Below are 16,407 nucleotides of genomic sequence, written 5' to 3' on the forward strand. Positions count from 1 at the left end.
TCGGTAAACCAAACGGCTGGATGGACGGGTCCCGCAGCCGGCTGCTGTGTCTCTCCCCGGACAGGTGATGGCGGCTGTCTTTCCCTGCACCTTGATGTTCTCGTTTGACTACTATGGATCCCCAATGGTAGTCTGCTCCCCGGTGTATGGGTACCGGAGGAGCCCGTTTGCCCACAGGCACTGGCCCTTGGGTCTCTAGCCTTAGGCGGTAGCTGTATACCCTCACGGTGTGGGCGGTTGTCTTCAATCGGGACTTTTGCTGTTAGGAAACTACTGGGATTCCGGTCACATTCAGATTTGACTATTGTCGGCGGCTCCAAGCCTGGTTGGGGTCCGATGGCCCTGCCAGTGTGTGCTGGCTTCACTTTGCTCCCCGGTCGGTACCGTCGGGCCAACGTCCGACCCCGGTCCTACGGTTCCGCGTTGCTCCACCACTCCTGCAGATGGCCACCACCGTCTGCCAACCTTGCTGTCAGTGCCTGGGCCACAAACCCAGACACCCAAGTGTTTACTCCTCTCACTTCCACCTCCTGGACTAAAAACTGTCACTTTTCCCGCCTCCAGGCCTGTGAACTCCTCGGTGGGTGGGGCCAACCGTTTGGCTCCGCCCCCACCTGGTGTGGACATCAGACTCTGGAGGGAAGCAACAAGGGTTTTGTGTTTGGCTGGTGTCCCTGTCTAATGGGGGTGGGGTGTTTGTGTGTTATCTGTGACGGCCTGGCTACGCCAGGGCGCCACACATGCAATGAAGGATTAATGCCTGACACTGGCCAGTATCGGTACATTCTTTGTAGGATCAGTTGGTGCTCTGTGCTCCTGTCCCAATAATGAAGGCAGCAGTTGCAATGTCTCCTATGTGATGTACAATATATACATCAGCCCCAGTGTCTCCAATGGTATGTGTGAGGGTGGCTAAGGGCGGTAATCACGGGCAAGGAAATCCTTACTGTAATCCACACGCCGGTAATCACCACAGAGCAAAGGAGTTAGTGTGTGCAGTGGTCCTTGTTGAGTGTGGGGTCTTTCGGGGTGCAAGTCATACCCTGTTTCAGGCTGTTCAGCAGGCCAGAACCCATTCACAAGGGAGTCGCCTACACACATTCATTCTTTTTCAACAGTCTTTTACTAAAAACGTACGCATCAGTACCATCAACAACTTGATACTGCGGGCACAGCACTTGAACATGTGACCTAAAGTGAATTGTGGGGTTTTTTTCCAAAACGTTTTTTATTGATTTTTCAAATTTGTAAAAACATGACAAGTATCATTGCAAAAGAAGAACATTCGTCTGACAAAATGTGACATAGAGGTGGGTGATACCCCAATTTGGAGTTCCATGTTGCTGTTCGATTTAAGATAGTATACAGTAACATTAAACCAAAACATAGGTAATGAAATATAATATAACATATGCAATACAATTCGTTAAATCTCTGTGTCGTCCCTGAATGATTTCAATTTTGCTAGCGTGTCTTGGTATTCCCAACCGTCTCGTCTCCCCCTCCCGCCAGAGCCCCCTCCTAGGTGATTCTCAGTTTACCCAGGCTGTCCTGAATATCGCTCAGGATATACCACTCCGAGTGAACAAAAGGTGCCATCAGGTTAATTATTTCTCCCTGTGTGAATTGGCTTTCAATAAAATGTCTCCATCTCACAAAAAACTTGGCTGTCAACCCATCTTTATCCCTCTCCGCTTCTAGTTTTTCCCACTTCAGAAGGTTGTGTAGTTCGCCCACAACCTCCTTTATGGATGGGCCCTCCCTTTGAATCCAGTGTTTTAAGATGCAACGCTTAGCTATCATGGCTATGTCATGCATTATTGCGTATTTCCTCTTTTCCTGCGTGCTCGGTCCTCCTCCTACTCCTCCCTCAAAGGAGTGGAAAATCCACACCATTAAGTCTAGTTTGCTGAAAATTCCCCATGTTGACTGGGCAAATAGTCTGACTTGGTTCCAGAACCTAGCGATTGTCTCACATTCCCATAGCCCATGCAGCATATCCGTTTTTTCTTTTTGACACTTAGGACACCACCTATCCCTACCTGGTATGTTGAAACCTATAATGGCCCTATGTAGAATTCTGAATTGAGTGTCTCTCCATCTCTCATTGGTAATATGTTTCCGCACTTGTACCCATCCTCTCAGTATATCATCCACCACTTCTTCCCTTCCCAATTGTTTCCCCCACGCTTTTAAAGTCCGACTATCCTCCCGTGAGATAAGCACCCCCCTTAGCGATCGATAAATTTTAGAGACATTTATACTTGTTACATCACATTCCAGTAACTCATCAATCGAACTTCTGTTCAGCTCTCTTCCAACCACACCCAGGTCTCCTATTATTCCATGTTTCAATTGTTCATACTGGATGACATGTGAGCTATTAAGGTTGTACTTATCCAACACTTCCCGACCTGTCATCCACCTCCTGTCCTCCACATTCATAACATCTATCATTCTCCTGACTCCCCTCTCTTTCCATCTAGTAAATAGCTTGTTTTCTCGTCCCAGGGGAAAATTTGGGAATGCCCAGGGGTTCAAGTACTTGGACACTTTCCATGAGAGCCCCAGTTTTTTCCTTACCGACTTCCATGTTAGCATGGTGTCTCGGAATATAATTGAGTTCCTTATGTGCCCTTCAACCCTGGATAGTGGGGAGTGCAGAATGGACGTCAGATCCCACGGTGACGCATATTTAGTTTCCATCGCATGATCTGAGTGCCTACTCGTTCCTCTCACCCAATCAATTACATGCCTCATGATACATACAAGATTATACCCTTGGACATCTGGAAAGTTTAGACCTCCCTCCTCTGCTGACTTCATCAGCGTACGCAGCTTTATTCTGGGTTTCCTTCCCCTCCACAGAAATTCTGTATACGCGGAGTTGAGCTTATTCACATCCTTTAGTTTTAGCAATAGCGGGATTGTCTGGAAGGGATACAGCAGCCTAGGAAAGCTCATCATTTTTATCAGGTGGCATCTTGCCAGTAATGGAAGTGGCAGACCTTTCCATCCCTTTAATTGAACTATAATTTTCCTGATTAGCGGTCCATAATTCAAGTTATAGATTGTTTCCACCGATCTTCCTATATGCACTCCCAGGTATTTAATTGAAGATTGTGCTATAGGAATTCCACATAGACAGCCATCCCTTATTTGTCCCCCCATTGTCCCATGATGCCCCTTTAGGAACATGATCTCGCATTTTTTTTTGTTCAGTTTGAAACCGGAGAATGAGCCAAATTTTTCAATCAAGGCAAGAGTCTGTGGCAAATCCGCACCGGGGTCCCCCATATAAAGTATGATGTCATCAGCAAAAAGCGCTGTCTTTACTTCTGAACCCCTTATCTTGATTCCTTTAAAGCTATTTTGTCCCTGTAGTATTCTTGACAACGGCTCGATTGCCAGGTTGAATAAAAGAGGAGATAATGGGCAGCCCTGTCTTGTTCCCTTCATCAAAGGGAACACGTCTGATAGAAAGCCCGGAGTGTGTACCCTAGCTCCCGAGTTGGCATAAAGGTTTCTAATGTAAAGTCTCATCTTGCCTACAATCCCTATGGCCTCCATTACCCTGTCTAACCACCCCCAATTTACATTATCAAACGCTTTTTCTGCGTCAAGTGTAACTAGGGCAGGTCTAGCCCCTCCCTCAGTGAGACCCAGTCTAACCGCGTCTACCACTAGAATTGTCTTTCGGATATTGGTAACGGCATTTCTCCCCTTGATAAACCCCACCTGGTGATTCGTAATGATCCTAGGTAAGATCTCGACCAGTCTATTAGCCATGATCTTGGACATAATTTTTAAATCCTGATTTATGAGCGATATAGGTCTATAACTAGAGGGATCATCCAGGTCCTTGGTTCCCTTGGGGAGTAATTTAATATATGCTATGTTGGAATTTTTGGGTATTTCCGCCCCTCCCAGGAAAGCATTAAAGACTGAGGTTAGATCCGGCGAGATCAGATCCTTCAGAGCCTTATAGAATTCACTATTGAAACCGTCAGGTCCCGGTGCCTTGTTGGTGTTAAGCTCCCCAATTGTTCTCGTCACCTCCTCTACTGTGATATCTGCGTTTAAGGCACTCAAATCTTCCTCCATCAAGCTAGGCATTTGGGCTTGTCTTAGCCACTCTGCCTCATCAGTCATGTCGTTATTCCCTGACCCATATAGTTTTCTATAGTAATCTCCCAACAGTTTATTAATGTCCTTAGGATCCGTAGTCACCTCTCCCCCCTTTGTTTTCAGTTTAGAGATCACTGTCATCTTTCTGCTGCCCCTTGCCAGATTGGCCAACATCCTTCCCGCCTTGTTGCCAAACCTATGTAAGTCAACCTCCTTGTGCGACCAGAATAGTTGTTCCTTTTTTTTGGCCCATTCGTCAAATCCCTCTTTTGCCTCCAACCATCTGCCTTTTGTCATGGGAGATCTATTTGTCACATAATTTGTATATGCTACCCGTACTGCTTCACTATGGAAATTATAATTCTCATTGGTTTTCCGTTTGATCATGGCTGCGTACCCCACCAGACGGCCCCTTAGGACCGCTTTTGCCGTTTCCCAAAATATCACTGGGGACTCTCTATGTTCCTTATTGTCCTCTGCGAATTCTCCCCACCACTCCTGTAGCACCTTATGGAAATTATCTTGCCTGAGAAGGAACGATGGGAATCTCCATATGATATCTGTACCTCTCCTGAATTTCTCTCTAATGCCCAATCTCACTATGATCAGAGATCACCATATTCTCTATCACACAATCTTGCGTTCCACTCAGTAAGTCTTGCGAGATCCAGAACTGATCAATACGTGACCAGCTATCATGAGGGTGAGAGAAGTGTGTATACTCTCTGTCATGTGGGTGAGTTAGTCTCCAGATGTCTTTCAGTCCTACGTCTTCTAATGTTACATCCCTATTGTCTAAACTCCTGCCCACATTAGCTGTCCCCTCCTCGCCCCTCCTCCTATCTTCAGCTGAGTCTGGGACGGTGTTAAAATCGCCTCCCACTATAATGTTAGCCTCCCCATCTGCTAATATGGTGGCCTTTATGTCATCATGAAATGTGATTTGTTGTGAATTTGGGCCATAGACATTATAAATACTGAGTTTACCCGCTGGACTAACGATTGTTAAGTGCTGCCACCTTCCATGGTCGTCTGCCTCATGTGCCACTACCTCATGACTGAATTGTTTATTTATTAGAATCATAGTGCCCACTTTTCTACCTTGTGCCGCTGCCCCGTAAACGGTGCCCACCCAATGTTTCTTCATGCGGAAAAAGTCCTCCCCCCCCAAGTGGGTTTCCTGTAATAAGGCAATGTCTGTCTTTAGTCTTTTCAGATGTCTCAATATCATTGCTCGTTTGTTAGGTGATCTCAGCCCTTTAACATTCCACGTAGTTATCTGTATCATGTTAACCTGTGTATTCTGCTTTTACTACTCCCTCCCCTATGGGCCCCTGCATCAAGGAAGACGAGATGTTCGACACTAGAATCACAGTTGGTACCACAAAATCGACACTCCCCTTCCCCACCTTGCAAATATAACAAATACAACAAAAAGCATGTAACTGTAAAACATATTTTCCCTTCCGAGAAATCCACGGCGTTTCCCGCCACGTTGGTGAGCTCCCCTATTCCTAGCCAAAATATGTAGCTCCCTAATCACCCCCCAAAAAATATATGTTCTATCCCCGGACTAACTTGAATAAGCCTTTGAAAATTATGCAAAAATTAGCACAGTATGTCAAAACCTCAGCAAGATTCTCCAGTCCTACTTATCTCTGACTCCAGGTAGCCATCGGTCCGCCCAGAACAGGCCCACTTCATTTGAATTTGGATGATGTTCCTGGACAAAGGAGAAAAAGAAAAAAAGAAAAAAAAAAGACCAAGGGGAGAGAAGATGGAGAAAGAAAGGAGAAGAACAAAAAAAAAAAAAAAGAGAGGGGGGGGGGGAAGAGGACCCAGACTTTGGGATGTTTTCCTCTCTTTTCTCCCTTCCCCCTCCTCCTCTCACCTCCCCAACCCTGTCTCCGTAATGCATCCTCCTCAACGCCTCTCCCTGTTTGGGAAGAGAGAAAAAAAAAAAAAAAAAAAAAAAAAAACAGGCAAAAAAAGGAAAAACAATGAGCGAGTTCCAGTTCAGGTATCATGGTTTCTCTCCAAGGGTTGGTTCCTGTGTTCCAGGCGAGAATTATGCTGTCGACCCGGGCTTGGCCTCCTTTCCTCCCTGGTCTTGACTTGCTTTTGTCCCCCAAGACGTCCCACATCTCTTCCTGAGCTTGTGGGGGATCCTCTTCTATTATTCCCTTCTCCACTAGCTCCTTTTTCTTGCCTTTCTGACCTAGTCTTGTTGAGCTCTGCCATGAGAATGTTTTCTGCTTCTTTGTAGTCCTTGTAGTATACAAACGAGCCATTGGGGTTTCTAACTTTCAGTGTAGCAGGGTATAATAGCTGGCACTTTACTTTTTTGTTGTACAGAAATGAGCAAATTTTGGCAAATTCTTTTCTCCTTCTGGATACTTCCGCTGAATAATCCCCAAAAATTAGCAGTCTGTTGCCTTGATATTGTAGTGGACGCTTTCGTTCTCTAAAGGCCCTCAATATTTCCTCCTTATGCTTATAATCAAGGTACTTGACAATCACCTGCCTGGCTCTTATCGGGGTATTCTTGTTTGAGTTTTGGCCCTCTCCCTTATTCGCCTCCTGGTGTCTCAGTGGACCCACTCTGTGGGCTCTTTCAACTCTGAATTTCGCCTTTATGCCCAGGGCCTGCGGTAGCTCCAACTCGCATATATTATCCAACTGTCCAATCGATACAGACTCTGGCAACCCGACTATACGTAGGTTGTTTCGTCTCGATCTGTTTTCCAAATCGTCCGCTTTATCCTTCAAGTATTCATTAGATTTTGCTAGAGCTGCTATTTGTGCTTGCATAGCCAGTATTGTCTCCTCGGAGTCAGATATTCTCTGCTCTGATTCTGCCAGTCTAGAGGCATGGGCATTTATCTGTTTTTGCATATTAGCTAATGATGTTTGTATGGCTGCCTCAATAGCCACTTTAACCTCTTTTGACAAGTGTGATGTCACTTCTTCAGCCAGTTTTTTATAGTCCACATTAAGCTTTTGTGTGTACTTGTCTTGGCCTGCAGGTGGTGCTGTTTTCTTAGTTCTCTTTGTCTGGACTGGGCCACCACCTCCATCCCCCAATAGCTTGCAGGCTTGTGATGTTGGTGTAGTAAGCTGCTTTTTGTTTCCTTTGGAAGGGGTACTATGAATTCTTGCATTTGACTTCCTGTGAGTCTGAGTGGGATTAATCTCCCTGTGCTGTTTGTCAGTTTCATCCTCCAACACTGCTGTGTCTCTGAGCTGCCCTGCTTTGTCTGCATCTTCTCTCCCCTCTGCCTCCATATCTCCTTCATCCTCCCATTGCGATCCACCGTCATCAGTCCCCTGCATCCACCTCTCTCCTGCTGTGTCCTCCTGTGACTCCTCGCTCATATCTTCCTTATCTCCTGTCTCCTCGCTCATATCTCCCTTATCTCTCCCCTTCCAGCTCTGTGTTTGCTTTTCTGTGTCTCTCACCATGCGTTCAGGCTCCTCCCCCATCAGGCTCGGCGCCATTATCTTATCTTCTCCCCTGTCCATATCAAAGCTTCTCCAGGCTGATTCACCGCTCCCAGCACTTCTCAGGAGGTACCGTTCCATAGCTGTCTGCTTTAGGTAACCTCCTGTGCTGCTCTCTGTTTGGTGGCTCGTCCGGGGGGTCTGTTTTTAGTCGGTTTCTGTGAGGGGTGGCAGGAGATTCTCCTCTAAGCTTCCACCTCAGCCAGGACAGGAACAGGAAGTCCGAATTGTGGGTTTTAAAGAACACTTTCTCTATGGGCTTCTCCATAGCCTTTGGTACTACAGAAGTTCCCCTCCACACTCCTCAGCATCATATTGAAGTATGTCAGAGTCATTAAATTCCCCAAGGTTCAAGGTCAACGTCCCATCCATAGGGATTCGTTCAGTAATGATACAAACTTCGACTGGAGGGCGCAGACTATTAAGCTCAACTAATGTCCATTACTGCATTGACCTGTTCGCCCAGGTCCATAGTAAACGTCCTCCTGAGGACTCGTGCTATTGGATACAGGCCAACGTCAGGAGAGCCTGTGTGGCGCCCTGGACAAGCCAGGACGTCACAGGTACAGCAACACACCCCGGTTAGGAACATCAGAGTCAGACACAAATCCTTTTTGCCTCCCTCCAGGGGCTGATGTCCACACCAGGTGGGGTGGAGCCAGGCGGTTAGCCCCACCCACCGAGGAGTTCACAGTCCTGGAGGCGGGAAAGGAAGTCAGTTTAGTTAGAGTTTGAGTTTTGAGAGGAGAGTGAAGGAGTGAAGTGGTAAAGGAGCAGTCTGACCGTGTCCGGGTACGTGGCCCGGGCACCTAAGAGCAAGGTTGGCAGACGGTGGTGACCGTCTGCAGGCGAGGCCGATTGACGCACAACCGTAAGGACCGGGGTCGGGCGGTGGCCCGCCGGTACCGGACCGGGGAGCGAAGAGAAGCCAGCACCATTCGGCAGGGCCTACGGACCCCGACCAGGCTTGGAGTCGCCGTTAAACCGGTCAAATCCGTCAGCGACGGTAACCTCCGGGGTTTCCCAGCAGCAAAGACCCGACTGAAGGCAACCGCTCAACCGTGAAGGGAAATACAGCTACCGCCAATGCTAGAGTTCCCAGGGCCAGAGCCTGCAGGCAAAAGGGGCTCCTCTGGCAAATACACTGCTGGGGAGCGGGTCACCGGTGGGAAGCCATCGGGGCCGAAAACACACCGCAGGTGCAGGGAGAGACAGTCACCGCCAATCTACCGGGAGTGACCATCGCAGCCGTCTGTGGGACCCGTCCATCCAGCCATTTGTTTTACCAGAAACTCAGTGTACGTTACTGGCTGAGTGAGTACCACCGTGCCATCTGGCACCGCGCTGCCCCACGACCCTGCACCTCCCCAACTCCTGCCATCCACCTCCCAGTCGCCATCACCGGGCCCCGGGACCACCAAAACCCCCTACCCATGGAGCGTAGAGAAACATCTCAGCTGCTCCCTGTCATGGCTCCCGGGATCCCCGTCCAGAGCAGCGGTGGTGTCCCATTATCACCACAAACCGTGGGTGGCGTCACGGACTACATCTCCAAACCCAAACTATCCCTTTCACTCACGGGCGAGGAGCGCCGCTCGAGTCCCCGGATCCGACCCACCACTCGAGCCACCGAGCAGCAGCAGCACCGGACCTGAGTTTGGTGAGCGCAACGTCCCCTCCCCGCCCGCGACACCTGTTTAGAGGCCAGGGCCTGGAGTACCTTGTTGTGGAACGGAGCTAGTATTCTACACATCCTCATGCTTTTAAGTACTTCCCGGGAGCTCTATTCTCGGTTCACTAGATGTAACAGTACACAGACGTTTTCCACTGACGTGATAAAGGTGCATATGTCCCTCCGTGCGCTATCCTTGATAATAAACGGAGATCATACACTTATACTTACCTGTCCACGCTCCTGTTGTTCATCGTGCGGATATCTCCAGCCGCTGCAGCTACTTCCGGGTTGGCTGTGCAGTGCATAACTGCATATGTATGAGCATAATTAGCCAGGCTAGAAGCAGTAGTGAGCAGAAGCCGGAGACCGCGTCGCTGGAGGCAGGGGAGTTTAAAAATAATTTTATTTTAAATGTACGTGTTTTTCTGGTACGTGATTCACGGATCACACCACTGTGTGGCCTGTGCAACATCAGTGATGCCAGAAAAAAAAAACAAAAAAAAAAAAAAACGGACATGTCTCCGTACGGAAATTCCGGACACTCGTGTGCGCCGCATGGAGACACTATCAGTAAAAAATCACTGATGTGTGTATGCAGACCTAATGATTTTAATGGGTCTGCGTATGTCCGCAATTCTGGTACATATAAAAACTGTCACATATGTACTAGAATCACTGGAGGTGTAAAGGAGGCCTAAGGCTGTTAAAAGAAGGAAAAAATAAGATACAAAATGGAACAGTAGAAAGTGGAAAAATCCAGCTGCTTTTGACCTAGTGTCAGGTCTTCTTCAATTTCATATGTGTATTAAAATGCTTAAAAAGCAGCTGGCATATCAACTTTTTTTTTTAAATACCTTGAAAAAAAATACTTTTGCTCTCCTGATTCTACTGCCCTTTTCTATTTTCTGCTGTGTCACTCTATTTCGAAGATACTCACATTTGTTGCTTTTGGCACGCAGTATGTGAAATCTCTGCTTGTGATTCAACTAGGCATTGCTTCAGAGTCATCTCTTGGGTATGTGCCTTAACCCCTCCCAGACGCTGTTAATCACAGCTCAGCAGCTGATCTAACAGTCTCAGAAGCTGCTGACTTGTGATTGACCCCCTCACACTCAAATGCAGCCAAAAGCACCCACAGGGATTTTTACAAGGCTTTTAAAGGGAATCTGTCACCAGGTTTTTAACACCTATCTGAGGCAGTATATCGTAGGGGCGGAGATCCGGATTCCAGTGAGGTGTCACTTACTTGGCTGCATAGTATAGTTTTGATCAAATCACTATGTAATCAGCAGGAGATCATCATTAGAGGACTACTTGGCCTGCTGGCAAGCAGTCCAGCATATTCAGGAGCCCTATGTAATCCCACCCCCACCACTGATTTACACCTGTGTACACTGTTTATTTGCTGAAAGATGCCAATTACTTGGGGGGAGCAGGATTATAGAGGTCAACACTCAAATAACTGCAAGATCTGCATATATATATATAAAAAAATAAAATAAAAATAAATTGTCATTTTATTAAAAAGACCGCACGCAGGCCAGTAAGTGATGCATTGCTGGAATCAGGGTCTCTGTCTCTACATTATGCTGCTCTAAAATGGAGGAGCAGAAACTTGACAGATTACGTCATTTTGTTTGCGTGAGAAAAAGGCAGGGGTTCCCTTTAACAAGCTAAAATGATTTAAAAAAAAAAAAAGAAGATGATCGGCTAAAACAAAAAAATTATTCAGGAGCTGTTCCTATGCTCTTTTAAATCCCAAGTACGTGTAGCAAACGATGTAGTCAAAACAGCTTAGAAGATGGTGCAGAAAAGAGCACTACATGTTAGCGTCAACTATTAAGGCCCCTTTACATACTGCAACATCGCTAGCGACATCGCTGTAACATCACCGGTTTTGTGATGTAATAGCGACCTCCCCAGCGACATTGCAGTGTGTGACGCGCATCAGCGACCTGGCCCCCGCTGGTCCTTTGTTTCCCGCTGCGCAGCATGCATCGGTGTGTTTGACACCGTTACAACGACTTCCCTTTCAAATAGCTGCTTTGACACGTCCACAACGACCAGCTAGATTGTTCTGCAGGTCCGTATCGCTGCTGCGTCGTTGGCCCGGTCTACCTGTTTGACAGCTCACCAGAGACTTTCCAGCGATCCCGGCCAGGTTGGGATCGCTAGAAAGTCTCAGTGTGTAAAGGGGCCTTTACACTGCAGAAGCCTGTAGAAGCCAGGTGGTCCAAAATGTTTAACAAAACCAGTACAAAATGCTTATTAGCCAAAAATGCATCCATTGAAGGATTTGCCTAGGCTTGGGGTTAAGTGACTTCAGACTTGTAAATCCTCACAGCACGCATTGTGCTCTGTCAGAATTCTCCTGTGCCGGGAGCAGGACCGTAAGTATGCAATTTGTCACATACAGACTAGTGATGAGCGAGTATGCTTGTTACTACTCGGTACTCGCACGAGTATCAATGTACTCGGGCTACTCGGCGGGGAACGAGTAATCTCGCGATACTCGTGCTGTACTCGTGGTCTTCATGTTGGCGCTCTTTTTACAGCCATCCCTTATGCAGGGATTGGCTGGCAGACCACTGCAATGTCACAGCCCTGTTGTGGTATTGCAGTGATTGGCCAGCCCGCACAGCGTGACCGTGCCTTTAGCCCGACACTTCCCCGCTCGGCTACGGCCCCTCCCGCACTCCACTCCGCGTGTATATATATATGCACGCTTACACACACACGCACGTTTTTTTTTTTAATTTACAGTTTTCTGGTTTCTACATGCTGCCGGGGGTGATTTCACAAAAATACTCGGGTCTCCCATAGGATAACATTGGGCTCGTTGCTCGGGCCGAGTACACGAGTATCTTGGGATGCTCGGCCCGAGCCTCGAGCACCCGAGCTTTTTGGTACTCGCTCATCACTAATACAGACTAGTCGTGCATGACCTACAGGTGAATGGAGCAAGGATGGACAAGTCTAGTCAGAATGTGTCAGGATGTTTGCAAAAGTATACTGTTGGCATTGCAGAATCCTGAAAGATCGCACGATGAGGATTCAGAAGTCTGCAGTCAGAGAGGAGAGTCGACTTATAAGGCCCTGAAACCGGTCTCCATATCTAGATTTAGCCTAGAACATTTATCCTGCATATGGATACAATATGCTAAATCACAGTTATAAACCAAGAGTAAATCAGACTGAGTTGTTAAAAGGTTTATTCCGTGAATGTTTGCCCTGTCCAATAATCCTACATCATAGCATCCTTTATAGGCTTTATTGTAGACCGTTAGGGCCGAATTAGTGCATTAACTCTGGTCTCGCAGATCGTTACAGTTTAATTTAGACATTAGAAAATTAGCAGGCAAGAAATAAAGCCGCTATGGATTGTAACCCAACCACGCCTGGTACTCCTCAATACGACAAGTGCACGTCCAGGCCAATTTCCATCTAACTTCAAAGCAAATAAAAATGTACTAGGGCTTATATAGCACAGACGTCAGTAGTGTAATCACCCTAACAGGTTTGCTTTAAGATTTATATTCAGTAACAATACAAGGATCAGAAAATGGTGAAAATGCCTTGGGGAGAGGTAGCATGGGTTGAGGGTGTAGTGGACATGAGTATGGTTGGTTGGGATGATGGAGCCCATTTGTGGTTGATGCTGATTAGGGTTACCATTCTAATCAGCCCTCTATGCTGATAGATGGTTTTCCTCTGGTCACAGAGTACAACACACTAAACAGAGCTAATATCCAGAGCAGTTATGCTGTCCAGTTTTGGCAGTTATAAACCCAAGCTCGGCAAGTTCTGACCCATTAACGGCCTTCCATGGCAAGGAATGGAACGCCTCCCGTAGGATGAGAGGTTGGAAACGTTGGATTTGTTCAGCATAGAAAAAAAAACAAAAAAAAATAAATAAAAAAAAAAGATGTCTCAGAGGCGATCTCAATCTCATTTATATGTATGGTCAATATAAAAGGACTGGCACGTGACTTATTCCTTCCAAAGACAATAATAAGGACCAGGGGGCACTCACTGCGAGTGCTAGAAAGGCGATTTCGGCAGCAAAATAGGAAAGGGTTCTTTACAGTTAGAGCAGTCAGATTAAGGAATGCCCTACCACATGAGGTAGTAATGGTAGATACTAAAGCCCCTGGCAAAAATTATGGAATCACCTGACTCTGAGGAAGTTCATTCAGTGGTTTACTTTTGTTAAAAAAAAAAAAAAAAAAAAACACAACAAACACACAACAGATCCCAGACATGGCACAAAACTCATTTCAAATGGAAACTTTCTGGCTTTAAGAAACACTAAAAAAAAAAAAAAAATCATGAAAACAATGTGCTCACCAGTAATGGTTACTTTTCAAGACCAAACAGGGGGAAAAATTATGGAATCACTCAATTATAAGTAAAAAATTATGTTGTTATCACCCTGTAAATTTTCATTCCCAAAACGAACACCTACATCAAATAAGATCTGCTCATTAGTCTGCATCTAAGGCTTCCTTCACACGTCAGTGTCTCCGGTACGTGTTTGGCCCGTTTCCTCACACGCCGGAGATACGGGCACACGTAGACCCATTAAAATCAATGGGTCTGCGCACACGTGCGTGTTTTGCTGTGGACCGTTTGTACGTGTGGAGCATACGTAGACATGTCCGTTCTTCTCCAGCATCACGGGTGTCATACGGCCCGCACACAGACCGCACATATGTGATCCGTGTGACACGCCCTGGAGAAAACACACGTGTTTGTAAAAAAAAAACCACTATACTCACCTTCTCCAACACTGCGGTCTCTGCCGCTGCTGTCACTTGCTTCCGACCCCCGCTCATTATGATCATTGCATATTCACTCCACTGCAGGTGGAAGCAGCAGCAGCGGGGAGTCGGCAGGACCGGAGACCGAGGAGCAGCACCACGGAGAGCAACGCCAGGGACGGGTGAGCAGTAAGTTTCCGTTCTCCATGTGTTATCACAGATAAAACACGGAGAACACACGTGTGCCATAAAAACGGCACATGTAGGACAATACGCACCTTTGACACGTCCGTGAAAAACATGCGTGATTTTCACGGACGTGTGAAAGAGGCCTAAAAAGGAGTGATCACACCTTGGAGAGCTGTTGCACCAAGTGGACTGACATGACTCAAGGCTCCAATACGAGAGATGTCAATTGAAACAAAGGAGAGGATTATCAAACTCTTAAAAGAGGGTAAATCATCACACAATGTTGCAAAAGATGTTGGTTGTTCACAGTCAGCTGTGTCTAAATTCTGGACAAAATACAAACGTGGGAAGGTTGTTAAAGGCAAAATACTGGTAGACCAAGGAAGACATCAATGCGTCTAGACAGGAAACTTAAAGCAATAGGTCTCCAAAACAGGAAATGCACAACAAAGGAGGAACGAATGGGAGGAAACTGGAGTCAATGTCTGTGACCGAACTGTAAGAAACCACCTAAAGGAAATGGGATTTACATACAGAAAAGCTAAAACAATAAAAAGATGACTGCCTGAAGAGAACATGTAAATTTCCACAGTCATTGATGATATGGGGCTGCATGTCAGGTAAAGACACTGGGGAGATGGCTGTCATTACATCTTCAATAAATGTCCAAGTTTACATTGACATTTTGGACATTTTTCTTATCCCATCAATTGAAAGGATGTTTGGGGATGATGAAATCATTTATCAAGATGATAATGCATTCTGCCATAGAGCAAAAACTGAAAACATTCCTTGAAAGAAGACACATAGGGTCAATGACATGGCCTGCAAATAGTACGGATCTCAATCCAATTGAAAATCTTTGGTGGAAGTTGAAGAAAACGGTCCATGACAAGGCTCCAACCTGCAAAGCTGATCTGGCAACAGCAATCAGAGAAAGATTGATGAAGAGTACTGTTTGACACTCATTGAGTCCATGCCTCAGACTGCAAGCTGCTATAAAAGCCAGTGGTGGTGCAACAAAATACTAGTGATGTATTTGATTATTATTTTGCCTTTTTGTTTTTCCTGATTCCATAGTTTTTTCCTCATAATTGAGGGATTCCATAAGTTTTACCCGTTTGGTTTTGAAAAGTAACCGTTACTGACTAGCAAATTATGTTTTCATGATTTTTTTTTAGTGTTTCTTAAAGCCAGAAAGTTGCCATTTGAAATTACTTTAGTTTTGTGCCATGTCTGGGATCTGTTTTTTTTTTTTTTTTCAACAAAAGTAAACAACTGAATGAACATCCTCAGAGCCAGGTAAGTCCATAATTTTTGCCAGGGGTTGTATAACAACTTTTAAAAAAAGGCTGGATGATTTCCTCAGTACATACAACATTGTCATTTAAAAATGATTTAGTGACAAAAGTACTGTATATAATTGGTGGAGCAAGGTTGAACTAGATGGACCTAGGGCTTTTTACAGCCTATGTGATGAGCCTTACAATATGACCAGGGTAAAAGCCTAGCCAGAAGTTCTTCTCCAGAAAAGTGTTTTGGGTTAATTGCCAGTAATTAAAGGCTTATTCCCATCTACAAGAGCCTATCAAAATATGTAGTAGGTGTCGTAATAATATTAGCAAATCCCTCCAATTAGAAATGTAGTATAGTTCTCCTGATATAGCCATGTCTCTTACCTCATGTGCAGGGCATTGCAACTTAGGTATCAGTAACTGCCTGTCACTATATGACTGATTGTAACTATGGATACGTAAGCTGCAATACCCTGCACATGAGGTAAGTGACATGGCTATATCAGGAGAACTATACTACATTTCTAATTGGAAGCATTTGCCAATAGTATTATTATACCTACTACATATTGGGATAGGATCTTGAAGATGGAATACCCCTTTAAGCTCTATAGTGATAACGGGGCAAAGCAAGACACCCGTGAGGCAATGTGGTGCTGGGGAATTACCAACTATTTGTGCTACTTGTGAGACTAAGGTCCCTTTATAAAAGACATATGAATAAATCCACAGATCTGCGGTCTCCATTCTGTATCTCTCCAGCTATTGCTTGGAATTGAGGCATATTTGGAATGTTAGTCTTGTAATAGCTGAAAAGGTTGGAGACCACCATTATTGACGTCTGCTACTGCATACACAC

Source organism: Anomaloglossus baeobatrachus, chromosome 4 (genome assembly GCF_048569485.1).
Source record: "Anomaloglossus baeobatrachus isolate aAnoBae1 chromosome 4, aAnoBae1.hap1, whole genome shotgun sequence".
NCBI lineage: Eukaryota > Metazoa > Chordata > Amphibia > Anura > Aromobatidae > Anomaloglossus > Anomaloglossus baeobatrachus.